Below are 19,768 nucleotides of genomic sequence, written 5' to 3' on the forward strand. Positions count from 1 at the left end.
TGTGACAAGGTTGACATTGGCAGTTTTATTAGTTTGGAACTCTGCATTTCTAGTTTTACAAAAACTCCCTAACCATTTTAGAGCACCAACATCAACTTCATTCAGGAATTGAAAGAGGGTTAGAGAGAGGGTTAGAGAGAGGGTTGGAGAGAGGGTTAGAGAGAGGGAGTGAGAGAGAGAGAGAGAGGGTTAGAGAGAGGGAGTGAGAGAGAGAGAGGGAGAGAGGGAGGGGGACTGAGAGAGGGTTAGCGAGAGAGAGTGACAGAGAGGGACTGAGAGAGAAGGAGTGAAAGAAAGTTTCAGTGTGTGCTGTTGGTCTGAAAATAATGACTTGACGAGCAAGACTGAAACTCAAACTCAAACTGGGGATTAGATCAAATATATCTGAGAAGAAACACTGCTGTTTAATCTTTTTAAAACGTTAATCCTCCCTTTTTTCCTCTTTGGGCTGAAGGAGATAGTGCCAAAAAAGGAGACTCGCCGACTTAGTTTGTTACATCTCATATTTCACAGCGCTAAGACACTTTTCATTATCCAGCCACAAAGGGAATGACAGGGAGAGTGAGGGAGACGGAGCCAGTGAGTCCTATCCAGGCTTTTGGTCTCAGGGAACTTGAAAGGAACACAATGACACAGCCTGGGATTCATCTGGAACAGTCATGAGGGGCAACCTGTGTACAACGCCAGGGACACAATCCTGTTAATCTTTAATAAGAAGAACACCAATGACAGCCGTGTGAGGCGGAAGCCATCATGATGAGAGAATGAGAGAAAATAATCAAACTCTCTTTCCCCTGCGTTAGGACAATTGGCCTAGAGGATTTCTGATGTCCATTGAAGTGCACCATAAAGAACGAGCATCCCTTTTCTCTCGTAAACGATGTAGCTCAGAGGGCAGCAACTCCTCATAAATAATATTATATATTTTCTCTGCTTCTCATTCCCCACGTGTCACTGATATTTTCTACAGAGATGGAGATGATGATATGCCAAATGGGAAAAAGAGGATCTGTGGATCTTGACTCGTGACATTCCAGACAATGTCTGTCTGATGCATGTAAGTAAGGTTCAGAAAACTACGGAGGACTAGCAGACAAAAATAAACAATTAGCCCTAAAGGCAAAGGACCCGGGCAGCAAGCAATCATCCAATAGTTCATATCTGATCTGTGGTCAAGATATCCTAAATAAGCTTAACAAGCAGCACATTTAAAACCATTAGACACTAATAGTGCTTTCTAGCTGATAGAAGATGGAAAGATGATTGTTGTGGCTTGTGTTCAGTGTTCTGTATGAAGTACCTAGTTGGAGGAGTGGAGAACATCCCTGCTGTCCTGATCTCAGGGCACTCAGTGGGAGCAGATGAGCGAGCTCCCTCTCACAGCAGTAATGATGGTATACAGTATGCAACATTTAATTAGAAGAACACTGCCTGGGCTGGGCTGTGCTGTACTGTGCCAGGCTACAGCAGCAGCAAGCATCACTGTAGTGTACCGAGCATCATTAACGGCTCATTCATCCTCTGGCTGCTACAAGCAACTGGTGGCTGACTGAGAGGGGCCGGCATATGAAGCAATTAGGCAATTTCTAAAACATATTAGGAATTAATTACCATTTGATTTCCAAGATTCAAATGTTAAGGAGAAGAAGTGGTATTTGCCTGGTTTACTGGCATTGATTATTAAAGAGGTTGAATTGATTATTATGGCTTAACTCTGACATGACCTATGACATTGCTTACTTACAGTTAATGTTTGTCATTGGAGATTTAGTGCTGTTTTTCCCACATGGAAAATGCTCATGCTTGATATTTGCATTGCTGGAAAGGTAATTACATATAAATTCAAATCTCTGTAATGCTCAATATCGTTCTGGTTTAAAGTGAGTTAAATCAATTTCTTAGGTAATTTGTATTAAATTGTATGTGGGTTTATGCCTATAAATCGTTAGACAGTGTACCCAGGCAATCTGTGCTGTACCTTTCTTAAATGATGGTCATATCCTCCACAAATGACTTTATGCCACTGTCTCCCCAGCAGTTTCATTTAATCTAAGTGGTTCCTAATTGCTGGCCAATTGCTTTATGAATGTCTTTTGTCAAGACATTTGAAGCAGACTTTTATATTTTCATATCTAAAACTGTTTCAGTGAATGATGACTCAACTGTTGGATGTTTTAAAAGTACTTTCTTTATAATGTTTTATTTTTAGCTTCAGTAGTGTAATGGTTCTGAGTACCACAGCTTTGTGTCATTATTGACTACAAAACAATAACTCTGATATTGAATCATATTGTTTCCATTTGGTTTCCAGTCATGGGAAGAGGAGAGCTCGTCAGTATAGGCATAATACAGTATAGTGATAACAGGTTAGGAGACAGCCAGGAAAATGTCGTAAAACACTGGCAAATGCAGGCTCTGCTTGCAGTGACCCTCATATAAAGTCTGACTACAATTGATGCTTTCTCCAATCGAACTGAAACAAAATGCGCATTGCTGTCGTTATGTGTATCCTCTTCCAAACCCTTTTGTGTGCGTTTAACAGGTTAACAACGTGTCTGTGTGTCCCGTGCGCTAGTACGCCCACACCCACCCGCATTTGACATTTCAATGCACTATTAGTTATTACAGGGGTCTTATTAAACTGTGTCTTCCATATTGTCTACAGTATGATTTATCCCACACCTGTTATCCAACTGCAACACCTTCATAAATTCCCACTCCAAGTGCACTCAGCCAACATGGAGCCTTATTTCTCTGCCTGGTGATTACAAAAGTGAATCCCATGGAGGCGAAGAACAATCAGAATGAAATTCTTTCTCTGTCTGTTGCCAGGCAAGATATGCATTTGAAAGCTGTATGTTTCCTTACTAGCGGTCAGTCATGAGAAGCCCTGAACCACTGCATTCCTGTCCCATCCCCATGTAAAGAGCTCATTTGAGGAGACATGGTAGATAAACCCCTGCTGTTCCTGAGCATTCCCAGAGAGCTCCTTGATATAACCATCTGTTTGAGATGTGGTTGAGCTCCAGTTCTTTAGCCTTAAAGACCGCTGTGCTGCTCCACTACTGAGTGCCGCAATGTAGTAGAAAATGAAGCCTCACCTGAAAGTGGTGTAGGCAATGTGAAAAGCCAAGGAGAGGAGACATGTTTAGTCTGAACTTGCACAGTTCACCCAATGGGGAACAAGCCAAGCAATTTTGTAGTAAATAATACTATTTCCCTCCAGGAAATGAAAACACTATTTCTGTGAAAAATAACATGGGTCCACACAAGATGATTGGCCACGTTTTCTGGGGGAAATCTACTCACCCAGCTTTGGTAATTCTCAAAGACTCTGACTGCAACGATCCACTGTGTCCATCATTCTGTACAACAGACAGCCAGCAGAGAAAAAGGTGTCTCGAAGGAGAAAATTGAAAACTGTGTCCAACCAGACTTCGATATGAAACGTGACATGAGTGTACCCAAATAGAGTTTTTGAATTGAACCACCAGGCATGCCCACCCATGGTGAGTTACCTATTCCCAATGTTACCCTTTCCTGCAGTCATTCAGGAAAGGGTTACATTGGGAACGGCGCCCTCTTTGGCCTCGTGGGTGGATTGCTATTAATATTTATTATAATTTCATCATTAATAAAGGTTATTTAAAAAACCTGACAAACATCTGGTGTTTCTATGTCAAACAGTTTTGTTATATTTCAGCCTTCTGTGATGTACAGTACATAAAGTGTTTAGCCCACCGCAGTAACATGTTTTAAGAGTTTTTATAAAAATTAAAGAACAGATTTTCAACCAGGTTATTATTCTGATTATTATGCAAGAGATTCTCGGATGGAAATCTACAATGCTGCAATACTAACAAGATGATATTCCCTCAGTTGGTATGTACGTAGTGTTTTAGTTTGGGTTATCATTAAAAGTGAAAGCCATTCTTTATAGAACTCTTTATATACATCTGAAACAAATCTCAAAGGGCTCCTGGGGTTTGCTCTTTACTGGATAGCAGTTTTCAAAGTCATGCCAGTACTGTAATTCTGAAGTTTTACAAAACCTTCACTAGTACAGCTGGGGCTAGAAAGACAGCAACAAACACCGGCCTCTTTTCTGCAAATGGGACTTGCTGTCACCATACAGTAATTACATAGCGTTTTGACAAAAGAGAAGGAAAATATGACAGAGATTGTTTTTTGTTCAGAAGGCTAGCAAGTGCCATGCGTGTGTCTGACTGCGCTAGCTGGATGGAGCAGATGTTACTGTAGTGAATAGAGCAGGAGCCACAGGAGATCCTGTGAAACTGATTAGACTTCCTCCATCTCAGCCAAATGAATTCACTGTAATTGAGTATGAGATGACAGCACTCCTCACTTCTCCTCGTCCCTGTCCGTCACTCTTCATTGTTCCGACCCAGCTCTATTCAGTTTGTGTGGCGTCAAACAGCTAACATTAGAGGAGCTCATTGTGACAGAAGGCAGCCAAGTAATTCTGTTCAAGGGACTTGATCTGGATGTCCAGGTGTCTCATTCAATAGGTGAACTGATGCTAGTATCTGACCATTACATACATACATATATTGTATGATTAACTGTATGGTTTTGAGTATTGAAATGAAGGAGATGTGCTCAGTTACATGCTTCCTATCCCCACCCTCCTAAAGTGTGGATGTTTATTGCATAAAGCACTGTGGTGGGGTTACAAGTCAATTGAAGGGAAGGACATTTTTCCACTTCAGGGGACAGTTTATCAAAGCTTATACATGCAAGCCCACAGTCACTAAAAGAAAGCCTGCGTCAACATTACACGAGTCACATTTTATTTTCTCATACCCCCTTTGTCAAACTCCTCCTGTTGACTTGGCTCACCGTCTGCTTGTTGAGGTTCCAACACAAGTCCCTTGGGTCACCGTCTGCTTGTTGAGGTTCCAACACAAGTCCCTTGGGTCACCGTCTGCTTGTTGAGGTTCCAACACAAGTCCCTTGGGTCACCGTCTGCTTGTTGAGGTTCCAACACAAGTCCCTTGGGTCACCTTCTGCTTGTTGAGGTTCCAACACAAGTCCCTTGGGTCACCGTCTGCTTGTTGAGGTTCCAACACAAGTCCCTTGGGTCACCGTCTGCTTGTTGAGGTTCCAACACAAGTCCCTTGGGTCACCTTCGTGTTTTATGACTGGTATTCAAAAAGGAGGAGGATTGGAGCGGCACTGACAGCTCTCATTTGAAACGATTTAATTTAGTGGAAAGTGAAGAACTGCTGGAGGAGAACAGTGAGAACTTGTTTCCACATGGCTTGTAACATAGACAGCTTCAACGTCAGGGAAGTAGCTCGCTGTGAATCACTGGGACATCCAGCCAACTACCTCTCCCTCAACGTCAGCAAGACCAAGGAGCTGATTGTGGACTACAGGAAAGGGGGAGGGGGGGTGAGCATGCACCCTCCACATCGACGGGGAGGCACCGGAGCAGGTTCTAGTTCCTCGATGTCCAAATCACTGAAGACTTAAAATGGTCCAAACATACAGAGTCGTGAAGGTGGCTTGACAGCGCATCTTCCCCCTCAGGAGGTTGAAAAGGTTTGGCATGGGCCCTCAAATCCTCAAAAGGTTCTACAGCTGTACCATTAAGAGCATATTGACTGGTTGCATCACTGCTTGGTATGGCAACAGCACCACCCTTGATCGCATGGTGCTACAGAGGGTTGTGCGGACAGCCCAGTACATCACTTGGGCCGAGCTCCCTGCCACCCAGGACCTCTATACCAGGTGGTGTGAAAAGAAGGTCCGGAAAATTGTTAAGGACTCCAACCACCCAAAACCATAGACTACTTCAAGTCTGACACCAACAGGCTCTCGAACAGCTTCTATCCCCCAGCAACATGACGCATAGCTATCAAAATAGCTACATGGACTAGTTAACGCTGTATCTTTATTGACCTTTTATTTCAAATTTTGTCTCTGAGCACACTCACTGGACCCTACACACTCACTGGACCCTACACACTCACAGGACCCTACACACTCACAGGACCCTACACACTCACACACACTGTCAGTCCAACACACACACAAACCCTCACTCCATCATCTGCTCACTTACACATAATATGCACATACATTTATACTGACTCTACACACCCTCACACCCACTCACATACTAGCTGTTGTTACTCTGTTTATCTTATATCCTGTTAACTAGTCCCCTTACCCCATACATATCTACCTTCATCACTCCAGTATCCCTGCACATTGAAAATATGGTATTGGAACTGACTTAAAAATATATATTTCCTGTATATAGTATGCTTACTTACTATATTGTGTATTTAATATTTCGTATTCTTATTTTTTTTTAGTAATACATTGTTATTGATTATTGTATTGTTGGGTTTTGAGTTTGCAAGAAATGCGTTTCACTGTACTTGTACTTGTGCATGTAACATTAAAACTTGAAAGTGTGAAGGAGTGAGTGGAGAGGTGGGGCTGGAGGGGATATTTGGTGGGTTATTGGGTATATTCAATAGATTGATCTACTGTTTAGCAATGTTAAATATGACACAATTGTTAAAATTGTTTTGTTAATCTGTGTAGCAACCTGTAGAAAATGTATACAAAACCGAGTAGAATTGTTGGCATACAGTGCCTTCGGAAAGTATTCAGACCCCAATGACTTATTACACATTTTATTACGTTACAGCCTTATTTTAAAATTGATTAAATAAATAAAAATCCTCAGCAATCTACACACAATACCCCACAATGGCAAAGTGAAAACAGGTTTTTAGAAATGTTTTCAAATTCATTAAAAATAAAAAACAGAAGTATTTACATACGCATTCAGACCCTTTGCTATGAGAATCAAAATTGAGCTCAGGTGCATCCTGTTTCCATTGATCATCCTTGAGATGACTTGATTGGAGTCCACCTGTGGTAAATTCAATTGATTGGACATGATTTGGAAAGGCACGAACCTGTCTATTTAAGGTCCCACAGTTGTCAGAGCCAAAACCAAGCCATGAGGTCGAAGGAATTGTCCGTAGAGTTCCAAGACAGGATTGTGTTGAGGTACAGATCTGGGGAAGGGCACCAAAAAATAATTCTGCAACATTTAAGGTCCCCAAGGACACAGTGGCCTCCATCATTCTTAAATGGAAGAAGTTTGGAACCACGAAGACTTCCTAGAGCTGGCCGCCAGGCCAAACTGAGCAATCGGGGGAGAAGGGCCTTAGTCAGGAATGTGAGCAAGAACCTGATGGTCACACTGACAGAGTTCTAAAGTTCCTCTATGGAGATGGGAGAACCTTCCAGAAGGACAACCATCTTTGCAGCACTCCACCAATCAGGCCTTTATGGTAGAGTGGCCAGACAGAAGCTACTCCTCAGTAAAAGACACATGACAGCCCGCTTAGAGTTTGCCAAAAGGCACCTAAAGACTCTCAGACCATGAGAAACAAGATTCTCTGGTCTGATGAACCCAAGATTGAACTCTTTGGCCTGAATGCCAAGCGTCATGTCTGGAGGAAACCTGGCACCATCCCTAAGGTGAAGCATGGTGGTGGCAGCATCATGCTGTGGGGATGTTTTTCAGCAGCAGGGACTGGGAGATCAAGATTGAGGGATTCAAGATTGAGGGAAAGATGAACGGAGGAATGTACAGAGAGGTCCTTAATGAAGACCTGCAGGACCTCAGATTGGGGCTAAGGTTCACCTTCCAACAGGACAACGACCCTAAGCACACAGCCAAGACAACGCAGGAGTGGCTTCGGGCCAAGTCTCTGAATGTCCTTGAGTGGCCTAGTCAGAGCCCGGACTTGAACCTGCTCGAATATCTCTGGATAGAACTGATAATAGCTGTGCAGCAACGCTCCCCATCCAACCTGAAAGAGCTTGAGAGGATCTGCAGGGAAGAATGGAGGAAACTCCCTATGTGCTTCAACAAAGTACTGAGTAAAGGGTCTGAATACTTATGTAAATGTGATATAATTATTTTTTAATTACAAAAATGTCTAAACCTGTTTTTGCTTCGTCATTATGGGGTATTGTGTGTAGCTTGATGAGGAATGAAAACAATTTAATCCATTTTAGAATGAGGCAGTAAACTAACAAATGTGGAAAAAGTCAAGGGGTCTGAATACTTTCTGAATGCACTATATGTAAAAAAAGAAATTAAAAAAAGAGAGAAAAACCCCACCAATTCCCTTGCCTTCTTTACACTAACATGCTGACCAGACCGCACGCATGTCTGCATGCACCATCACTCGCATGTTGATTTTTGTCCAGACGCGATCAGGACACGCAGGTTAAAAACAATCTCTGAACCAACTATATTAATTTGGGGACAGGCCGTATGTATGGGGACAGCATTAAACATGTATGGCAACTTAGCTAGCTGCTGTTGCTAGCTAATTTGTCCTGGGATATAAACATTGGGTTGTTATTTTACCTGAAATGCACAAGGTCCTCTACCTCGACAATTAATCCACAGATAAAAGGGTAAACCGAGTTAATTTCTAGTAATCTGTCCTCCTTCAGGCTTCTTCTTCTTTGGACTTTATATGCCAGTTGGCAACCAACTTTAAGGTGCATTACCAACTGGACTGGAGTGTGGACCTCAGTTCATCTTTCAGTCACCCACGTGGGGATATGCTCCTAAAAACCAATGAGGAGATGGGAGAGGCAAGACTTGCAGCAAGTCACAAATAGAGCCAAGATCTATGTTAGCTCTTGGCTATGCAGACGCTCGTTGACGTACGCGAGAAGTGTGGGTGCAATGATTGTATAACATGTATCTGTACATTTATTTTACAACGCTCGCGGACGCAACCCGAGCGGTGTGGTCAACATGTAACACTTTAATGAGGAAGAATGTACTATGACTGTGATATGTGATTGTCTCACCTAGCTATCTTAAGATAAATGCACTCACTGTAAATTGCTCTGGATAAGAGTGTCTGCTAACTTACATGAAAATAATGTATATTCACAATTCAGATATGGAGATCTAGGATCCAATGGCAGATATGTTATTATGTAGTACAGTATATTCTGTATTTACTAGACAACTGCTTGTATAATATTATATTTCTGTGTGAATAAAGTGATCTGAAAATCGTAAGGTGTTGAATGTCAAAGTGTCTGAGGGCATCAGGGCTCCTTAAATACTTCCCTATAATTGCTATGACACACAGAGGCCCTTGCATTCATGTTGCAGTCTTTAGAATCATGCTCATGGAGTGTGTCACTCTCACAGTGTTGTAATGTACATCACAGAGAGAGCCCTCTTCCCCTCCACTAGCTTGTACCAAGTGTTAACTCTATTTACATAGCTACCGCCTGCCATCTTATCATTGGACTGCAGAAACCATTTTCAAAGTGTTTGATGCCATTTTAATCCACAGGGACATTGTAACAGAAAGAGTCTTTGTGTTCTCTGGAAAGCTCTGATTTAAGGTAAAGTGTACCCATAGGGCCTGTAAAACTCTTTAATCGCCGCTCCATTCCCTTTGCCTATTATATTCCATGCAAGCAGTGGATTATTTCAAACTCTACCTCCTTGAAGATTTAATACATTTCTATTAGAGAATAATATCCCGGGATTGTTGTTTATTTTCCCTGACTTATTCTTTCTTTGAAGATATAATTGTTTTTGCTGTTTCAGCAGGTCAGATCTAATGGCAAATGTATAAACTTTTAACAAACAAAAATGTTATTCTATATTTCAGATTTCAAAGGGGCCATTTCAGTTGAAGGGATTGCAGCGCTACGTTTCTTTGTCCACAGATGTGAATTCTACAAATGATTATAATAATAACAATAAACGGTAATATCCTTTAGTGTTCCTTGTCAGTTGTTATTGTTTTAATCATCACCAGTGAAGAGAAGAACTAGTGCTGTACGTTGATCTCCATCTAGACATACGTAAGTGTATCTTCACCCAATTGAGATGTAATAGCATTCTGGTGCTCAGGCTTCAGGATTTAATATGAAGCCATGCCCCGGCCCAACATTGTGAATGTCCTTGTGTATACACAAGATAAGGAACTCAAAGGCAGGATGACTCGTAAAGGCCAGCAACTATCTGCAGCATCCCCCACACCATACCCACACCACCACCCCACACACACTTCTGTGCAGGCTCATGAACAGCATGCTAACACTGTGTGATTGTTAAGGCCTATTCCCAAGGGTTGTGTGAATAATTGGTAAATATTTTACTTGATGTAGGGGCTAGCCGGCTTCAATTGCTGTGTGTCACAGAGAAATTAATCAAAGTCAGACGACCAACAGTGACATGAGTCACTTGAAGTGAGCTAAATTCCTGACAGGGATCTGGAGCACTTTGTGTTTGCTTGTTATTGAGAGTGAAGAGGGAGGATGACAACACAGAGGAGGAGAAGTGTGTGTGTGTGTGTTATTTCATGATTCGCTCAGGCAATTACAAAAAGTCATTTAAATGCAAAAAAGTGAAATGAGAGAGTGAAATAGAACTGAGCAGAGTCAACCTGTTATCAAGTAGAAGAAATGAGTAAAGAGTTAGGCTCAGAACAAACTGAACATTTTGAGATGTTTAGACAAGGATCTTCAAAGGATCTTCTGATGGAAAAATGTATAATTCGGTTGAATTGGTGATGGGCAGAAGTCATGCAGCAGTCGTTGACGGGCTTTATTAATGTGACGTAACTGGCAACATAGGTATTGGTGGATTGGAGACCAAATGAACAGTTGGTGCTACAGGATGATCCTCCCCTTGGTGACCTTTGAGCACCTGCCGAAACAATTTGATCAAATGAATCCTATTTTTGTCACCTTTACTGATATGGTGTTCAACATTCGGGTAGTTATGTCTTTTCAATTGTCACAAAGTCTGTGCTAAAATGCTTTACATGTCATGCCAGAATGACTGAACATCATCTCCTCTGCAGGAAATTTGAACCACTGATACAGTATTTGTGGAATATTGAGGGCTGGCTTTGACTGAGCTGTTTCTCATTAATTATTTTGCGCTGATTAATTGGGAAGCCGGATAAAAGGTGTTGCTGGGAGAATAAATGGGTAAAGCAAGAGCCATTTAATTAAATATTGAGTACTCTCAGATGAATGTCTGTGTTGGTGACCCAAACCGCTAGCAATGCTAATTAAAATTTCAGTTCTGTCTAGGGACCTAGCTACACCCTCCCTTTATGCCCACAAAGCTGCCTGCTCACCTGCTAAAGCATTGATTCCACCAGATAAACATTAAACAGTCACGTGTACTCGCGTAGGCAGTGCTTTTCAGAGCTTTTTGGGAACTGATAATAGGTAGACCTTCTGTGAAAGTGTAACTTTTGTTTGTGTTAATGATCATAGTCCCACAGGAGCGTTGTGATGACCTGAACTAAAAGTTAGTACTGAAGTGGTTTCTGGGAATAATAGGTTGGTATTGATGATGGTATGTTTCACTTTAATACAAATAACTTTATTTCTTTGTATTTATATATCAGCTGAATACATCTCTCGGGACCAAGTCCCAGGACTGTCAGAAAAGGTAACTCTATGCTCGGGCAAAGCAATCCACCTGCAAGTAATGAAGATGTCTGGAGAGCCAGAAACTACAGAGAGAGAGTCTCAGGAAAATATCAGGAATTGTATTTTTGACTCTGCAGAGCTAAAGTGACAACTGGTGTCGAGCTGAAAAAATAATGAGGAAGAAATGCTCGCTCATCACTTTCGGGAGCCGCTGTCTTTGCGATTAGACGGTGTGGTGAGGCCAGACCAACCCTGCTACCCCGGCAGAGTGTGTTGTTATAACTCCTGAAGTTGCTCAATAGTGCCCGCACCCAGGATTCAGGGCAGCTACTTCCCCTTATGAGTCCACTGGTTGCAGCCAGCTACTTGCCGCCTGAACGAGTCTGCAGAAAACCAGAACAGCATGCAGCCCTATACATGGATAGATGTCGTTGTGACATCTTGTTAATACGTGGTTTGATGGAACACCAAGATACGTTACTTTTGTTTTTACATTGTATACACTTTCTATTTTTAACGCTTCCTTCAAAAGTGGTTAAATTAGTCAATTAATCTTGTATAACCAAGAGAGGTTCCACCGTATCTGCTTCTCCCGATGTAGAATGGATGACAGTGCAGACACATGTAGCTAACTGAATCAAACAGGATTTAGATTTAGTCACAAGCCAACATATGGTGATTTCAAACACCCCAAAAATAAGGTGAGGATATAATCCTCTCAAACAGATTTACAGAGGGGTAAAACCTGCCCAGGAGCAGTTGAATTAAGATGTCAGGAGGATGCTTGGGGATTCAGTGTGGTGTCACATCAGCCATATTGTTGGTTAGTTAGAGAGAAAGGGAGGGAGAGACAGGGAGAGCAGTCTAATAACCATAACATTAGATCCTCACACCACATTAGACTCAGAGGAAACAGCTCCCATTAATGACACTTTGGCTTTTGCATTCTCTATTAGGCCTGGAAACTTCAATTTACATCACGCTGATATTAGTGACAGTATCGTTTTCCTCGTCTTTCAGAAGAACCTCTAGTCTACATGCAGCTGTCCTAATATGGACACTGTGCATTGTGTTAAATTCCACCTACAGTTGTCCAGGTACTGTATCTGGGTGGTGAAGAGCTTAATTCACTGAAATTATAACACAGAGAGGAGGTTGCAGACAGGAAGGACGGAAGGAAGGGCAGGTATGGCCTCTAGTACTAAACCTGCCTAAGACGGGGAGGTTCTGCCACTTATGAAAGAAATGTCGTTCAAGTTGTCATATTCAAAATAAAAGAGGTGCTTTTTGAAGATGATTATCTCACTAACCACTGGAGCTCTCCCGTCTCATGAGACATGTTTCACTAAGGGCACTTCTTTATATGTGGATGAAGCTGCTTTTTTGTGTTCTATATCATGTCAGGGTCCAACAGCAAAGAGGCTCATAACGGAGCCATTTGAAAGTTTTATATCTTGAAAACTTAATTGCTGACATGCAAATCATTTTGGTACTAAACTCAGCAAAAAAAAGAAACGTCCTCTCACTGTCAACTGCGTTGATTTTCAGCAAACTTTGACATGTGTAAATATTTGTATGAACATAACAAGATTCAACAACTGAGACATAAACTGAACAAGTTCCACAGACATGTGACTAACAGAAATTGAATAATGTGTCCCTGAAAAAGGGGGGGGTAAACATTTAAATAAACAGTCAGTATCTGGTGTGGCCACCAACTGCATTAAGTACTGCAGTGCATCTCCTCCTCATGGACTGCACCAGATTTGCCAGTTATTGCTGTGAGATGTTACCCCACTCTTCCACCAAGGCACCTGCCGGTTCCCGGACATTTCTGAGGGGAATGGCCCTAGCCCTCACCCTCCGATCCAACAGGTCCCAGACATGCTCATTGGGATTGAGATCACGGGTCATGGCAGAACACTGGAGATTCGCTGGCCATGGCAGAACACTGACATTCCTGTCTTGCAGGAAATCACGCACAGAACGAGCAGTATGGCTGGTGGAATTGTCATGCTGAGGGTCATGTCAGGATGAGCCTGCAGGAAGGGTACCACATGAGGGAGGAGGAGTCTTTCTTGTAACGCACAGCGTTGAGATTGCCTGCAACGACAACGAGCTCAGTCCGATGATGCTGTGACACACTGTCCCAGACCATGACGGACGGACCCTCCAACTCCAAATCGATCCCGCTCCAGAGTACAGGCCTCGCTGTAACGCTCATTTCTTTGACGCAAATCTGACCATCACCCCTGGTGAGACAAAACCGCGACTCGTCAGTGAAGAGCACTTTTGCCAGTCCTTTCTGGTCCAGTGACGGTGGGTTTGTGCCCATAGGCGACGTTGTTGCCGGTGATGTCTTGTGAGGACCTGCCTTACAACAGGCCTACAAGCCCTCAGTCCAGCCTCTCTCAGCCTATTGCGGACAGTCTGAGCACTGATGGAGGGATTGTGCTTTCCTGGTGTAACTTGGGCAGTTGTTGTTGCCATCCTGTACCTGTCCCGCAGGTGTGATGTTCGGATGTACCAATCCTGTGCAGGTGTTGTTACACGTGGTTTGCCACTGCGGGGACGATCAGCTGTCCATCAGGTCTCCCTGTAGCGCTGTCTTAGGCATCTCACAGTATGGACATTGCAATTTATTGCCCTGGCCACATCTGCAGTCCTCATGCCTCCTTGCAGCATGCCTAAGGCACATTCACACAGATGAGCAGGGACCCTGGGCATCTTTCTTTTGATGTTTTTCAGTGTCAGCAGAAAGGCCTCTTAGTGTCCTAAGTTTTCATAACTGTGACCTTAATTGCCTACCATCTGTAAGCTGTTAGTGTCTTAACGACCGTTCCACGGGTGCATGTTCATGAATTGTTTATGGTTCAATGAACAAGCATGGGAAACAGTGTTTAAACCCTTTACAATGAAGATCAGTGAAGTTATTTGGATTTTTACAGGGTCCTGAAAAAGGGACGTTTCTTTTTTTGCTGAGTTTATATCAACAATGGACTAATGAAACAAATACCAAAAGATAGTTTTTGGGTGGAGTTTTCCTTTAACATATTGGAAGCTGAGTGAAGCTAGTGACAGTCTGATGACACAGGAGTTGGCATCGTGTCCAGTAGATGTCCAGTAGATTTCATAAATTCATAAATAAATTCATAAATTCACATCAATATCAATATGTCATGAAGTGAACCTTATGTGAAGAATTATTTCACATGATTTCTCTGTTAGACTGTTGAGATGGCAGACTTACTCATTCTGTAATGCCTGGTTGTGTCTCAGTTACATTGATAATAGCCCTACAAACGTTGACAATAAGCACAAAATAATTGTATGAGTGAGTGAATTTGGTACACCATCTGTAAATGCATAATTGGGGAATCATTTTCTTGTATTTCACAATTATTTCCTTCTCTACAGCAGTTTGGGGATGTAGGCCTGTTCAAAGGATTTCAATACATTTGTAGTGATACTGTACCATGCTAACACAACTGTAGAAAAACAGTCTGGCGATTTAATTACCCATGAAAAAAAGAAAAAATAACACAACTGCTTAGCATTCATATTTTCTTACCAAGGCAACAAGCATTTCTGTTTCTACTACAGCTGTGCCAGTTCCATTCTCACCACATGATTCACCAGCTGTGTAAAAACAAAAACCCTCCTACCATCTGCTGTGTGTGGGGGACCTGTTGGATGTTACACCCATCCGGTATCAAATCACATTTTTATTGTCACATGCGCCGAATACAGTGAAATGCTTACTTACAAGCCCTTCACCAACAATGCAGTTTTAAGAAAATACCGCAAAAAAAGTAAGAGATCAGAATAACAAATAATTTAAGAGCATCAGTAAATAACAAGTGGGGCTGTATATGTAAGATGGTGTATTCATTTTCTTAGTCAACCTTGTGTTCTGTTTCGTTGTGTTCTTGAACGTAGCCCTGTCTTTCATTTTGTTCGTTGATTTCACCTGTGTTAGTTACTCACCTGTTCTCATCAGCTCCTTATTTAGTTCAATTCATTCTGTTTGTGCCTTTGTGAGGTACTGATTGTTTGTGAGAACCAGTTACAGCCTTCAGTGCTAGTTTTGTTTCACCTGCCTGTTTGCCTACCTGTGTATGACCATTGCCTGCCTGTAACCACGATTCCAGGCTTCTGCGAAGGCAAAATAAACAACTGCCACGTGAATCTACACCTTTTTCTCCCTGAGTATTCATTACAATATACAGTGGGTACCGGTACAGAGTCAATTTGTGGGGGCACTGGTGTCAAGGTAATTGAGGCAATATGTACATGTAGGTAGAGTTATTAAAGTGACTGCATAGATAATAACAGAGAATAGCAGCAGCGCAATGCAAATAGTCTGGGTAGCCATTTGATTCGATGTTCAGGAGTGTTATGATTTAGGGGTAGAAGCTGTTTAGAAGCATCTTGGACCTAGACTTGGCACTCCGGTACCGCTTGCGGTAGCAGAGAGAACAGTCTATGACACCAACTGGTATAGAGGTCCTGGATGGCAGGAAGCTTGGCCCCGGTGACTTACTGGGCTGTACGCACTACCCTCTATAGTGCCTTGCGGTTGGAGGCTGAGCAGTTGCCATACCAGGCAGTGATGCAACCAGTCAGGATACTCTTGATGGTGCAGCTGTAAAACCTTTTGAAGATTTGAGGACACATGCCAAATTCTTTCAGTCTCCTGGGGGGAATAGGTTTTGTCGTGCTCTCTTCACAACTGTTTTGGTGTGCTTGGACCATGTTAGTTTGTTGGTGATGTAGATACTAAGGAACTTAACCTGCTCCACGTCAGCCCTGTCAATGAGAATGGGGACGTGCTCGGCCCTCCTTTTCCTGTAGTCCACAATCATCTCCTTTGTCTTGATCACGTTGAGGGAGAGGTTGTTGTCCTTGCACCACACGGTCATGAGTGAACAGGGAGTACAGGAGGGGACTGAGCACGCCAGTGACTGATGTGGTGTACTCCTCAATGCCATCGGAAGAATCCCGGAACATATTCCAGTCTGTGATAGGAAAACAGTCCTGTAGTTTAGCATCGGCTTCATCTGACCACTTTTTTACAGACCGAGTCGCTGGTGCTTCCTGCTTAACTGTTTTCTTGTAAGCAGGAATCAAGAGGATAGAATTATGGTCAGATTTGCCAAGTGGAGGGTGAGGTAAAGGTGGTCTAGAATTTTCTTTCCCCTCTGGTTGCACATTTAACATGCTGATAGAATTTAGGTAAAACTGATTTAAGTTTCCCTGCATTAAAGTCCCCGGCCACTAGGAGCGCCGCCTCTGGATGAATGTTTTCCTGTTTGCTCATGGCAGTATACAGTTCATTGAGTGCGGTTTCAGTGCCAGCATCGGTCTGTGGTGGTTTGTAGACAGCTACGAAAAATACAGATGAAATCTCTCTCATGTTGATAGTAAATTGGTTGAATGTAAATTAGAAGCCAATGCCACTCCTACATACAGTATATGAAATATAGGCACTTGTCTCACCTGACTGACAGCATGTAGAAGGAGCCACATTCCCTGCATGAAGCCATCAGTTAGAATTCACATATCTCTGTTTCATATCCACCGGTTTACATCTCTCAATCCCTTTTGGCCAAACCCTGCCTGCCATTGATAACTTTTAGCTTAAAGCAGGTAAGAACCCAGTGCTGTGATGTGTTATTGGTATAGGCTACAGGTAAAAATACTTTATATGGCTCCTATAGATAGTAAAACTATAACAAACATTAGGGTAAGAGGAGAATTAGTTGAACAGTTTGTCATGATATCATCTATTTGAGACTTCAAATAAATTCTTCCAGAATATTTAGATTAATGCTCATGTTTTAGAGATTAAATCTATTAATGCACTTCAAATGTACTTAATTGCTCCATTAATTTATCTAGATTCCAACCAATAATTTTCCAATTGCAGTTATTGTCCCTTTTGGTTATCTTCCTATGGTGAACTGAGCATGAGAATTCATTAAATGTATTTTCCAAGCTTCTCTGAATACATCACTCTCTCATTTGCATCTCATAACAAAGGCCAAAAAAACAGGTTCTGCATTTAGCTTTGATGAGTCCCCTGCCATACTCAAGCCCAGCACTAAAGGCCTGAAGTGCTGAAACACCTGTCAGTGCTGTGATGCATGGACTCATCCAGGCATTGGGTTCAAAGGCATTGCCAATCCCTCACTCTTCCCTGACTTTTATGTGGTTGTAACCCTTTCTCTGGACTAGTAAACAGCAGTGCATGAGCAAACATAGCAGCAGATAAGCATCAGGTCTGGTTCCAGCTGAAGGGTCTGAGGGGGAATCAATGAACAAACAAACTGGTGTTTTCACACCCCATTCTCCCCTGGGCCAATCCTTCAATAGTACACTACAGGAACACCAATTAATGAATTAACATAAAGTGCTGTATAAAAGTTAGAGGTCTATTTATCTTTTTCCCCAGTAATTTGTTACAATAGTCTATTGTTTTGGAATATTCGAATGCATGCATGAGAACAGATGAAATTGTGACAGGTTGGAAACCGTGTCTCTCTGAGTGAACATTATCTCGGCACCCAGAACCAAATCTCATGCATGTGCGCTTCGATGTCATTTCAATGTAATGTCATTCCTGCCAGTGCTTGTTAAGTATCTGTCTTTCACTGTCTTACCCAGTGCAGCTGAGAGGCCCATAGAGAGCTGCTGAATTCCAACAGTTGTGGGCTAATAAAGTTGTTTCCTGCTCTTGCCTTCAACCCTGCAGAGAGCTGCCTCATAAATGTGTATGATAATCTATACACTATGTCAGACCTCAATATAGAAATTCTTTAAAAGGAGCTACTCTGCAGTCTGCTGTCCAGTGGTTCTTCTTAAGGTGTTATCACAGGTGGAAAAAACAGTGTCTCCTTGTCCTTCAATGTCTAATACCAGCCTTCGCCGTGGGTCTATGTGTCTTTGCTATGGGCCTATCTGTGAGTCCTTTGCTGTCTGTGTATCCTTTAATGTGTTGGTCTCTGGTGATGCTTTAACCGGAGTGAGTATTCCCCCTCTGAGCCTGTAGCTGCATCATTCACTACAGCACAGTGTTGAGCCTCTCTCTTCTCTCTCCCCTTCATGTCATATTCCAACCTCATCCTCAGCTACAGTATGTACACTATCCCACAAGACTTCATTTGTTTCTACATTCTTAGGAAAATGGGTTCCAAAAGGGTTCTTCGGTTGTCCCTATAGGAGAAAACGTAGGTTCCAGAGAGAACCTTTTTTGTTTCCACTTAGAACCCTTTTGGTTCCATGTAGAATCCTTTGTGGAATGGGTCCTTCATATAACCCAAAAATATTATTTCTACCTGGAACCAAAAAGGGCACTTAAAAGGGTTCTCCTATGGGGACAGCCAAAGAACTCTTTTAGGTTCCAGATAGCACCTTTTTTGCTTAGAGTGTAGTCTGGAGACCAACTGGGGAGAAAACCTGTGTCTGTATGTGTCAACTTCCCTCCCCCCTACCTACTTCCCTCCACTCACTCACTCACTTACTCACTCACTCTCCAGCGCGCCCACTGGCTCCCCTCCAACACCCAAAGCCGGACTTTAGCATTTGATGATTGTGGTTCACCAAGATGTCAGGACTACTAAAAGTGTGAGGTGACATTATTGGTTCTGACAGGCAGCAGGAATTTTGTATGGTGAATGCAAGCTGGGAGAGCTCAAAGAGAGGACAAAGTGGCGATAGTGATGCCTGCCAACTGTGCTTGCTGACAGCTGTGGTGGTGTGATGCATTCATTTCGTTTTTGGTGTGAACTGTACAGTATAGTGATGTAAAGGAGGCACTATCTCTTGCCATCTTGTATATGCTTTATCTTCAGGAATTCAATGTGCACTACCCAGCAAACGGGAGTTCCTGAGGACATTTGACAACATTCCCATGAGGTCCCTTAAGTGTTTTGGCGCAACGTTATCACATGGACATTCTGAGAATGTTGCGTGATGGTCTCAAGGGAACGTTCTCTATGGGACCTTTGTGTATTTCCCTGTCTGTTCCCAGGAGACCATGACATGTCCCAAGAATGACATAATATGGACTTGGTCTTTTACCAAATAGGGCTATCTTCTGTATACCACCCCTACCTTGTCACAACACAATTGATTGGCTCAAACACATTAAGAAGGAAAGAAATTCCACAAATTAACTTATAACAAGGCACACCTGTTAATCGAAATGCATTCCAGGTGACTAACTCATGACGCTGGTTGAGGGAATGCCAAGAGTGTGCCAAGCTGTCATTAA

This window comes from Oncorhynchus nerka, linkage group LG24 (genome assembly GCF_034236695.1).
Source record: "Oncorhynchus nerka isolate Pitt River linkage group LG24, Oner_Uvic_2.0, whole genome shotgun sequence".
NCBI classification, from domain to species: Eukaryota; Metazoa; Chordata; class Actinopteri; order Salmoniformes; family Salmonidae; genus Oncorhynchus; species Oncorhynchus nerka.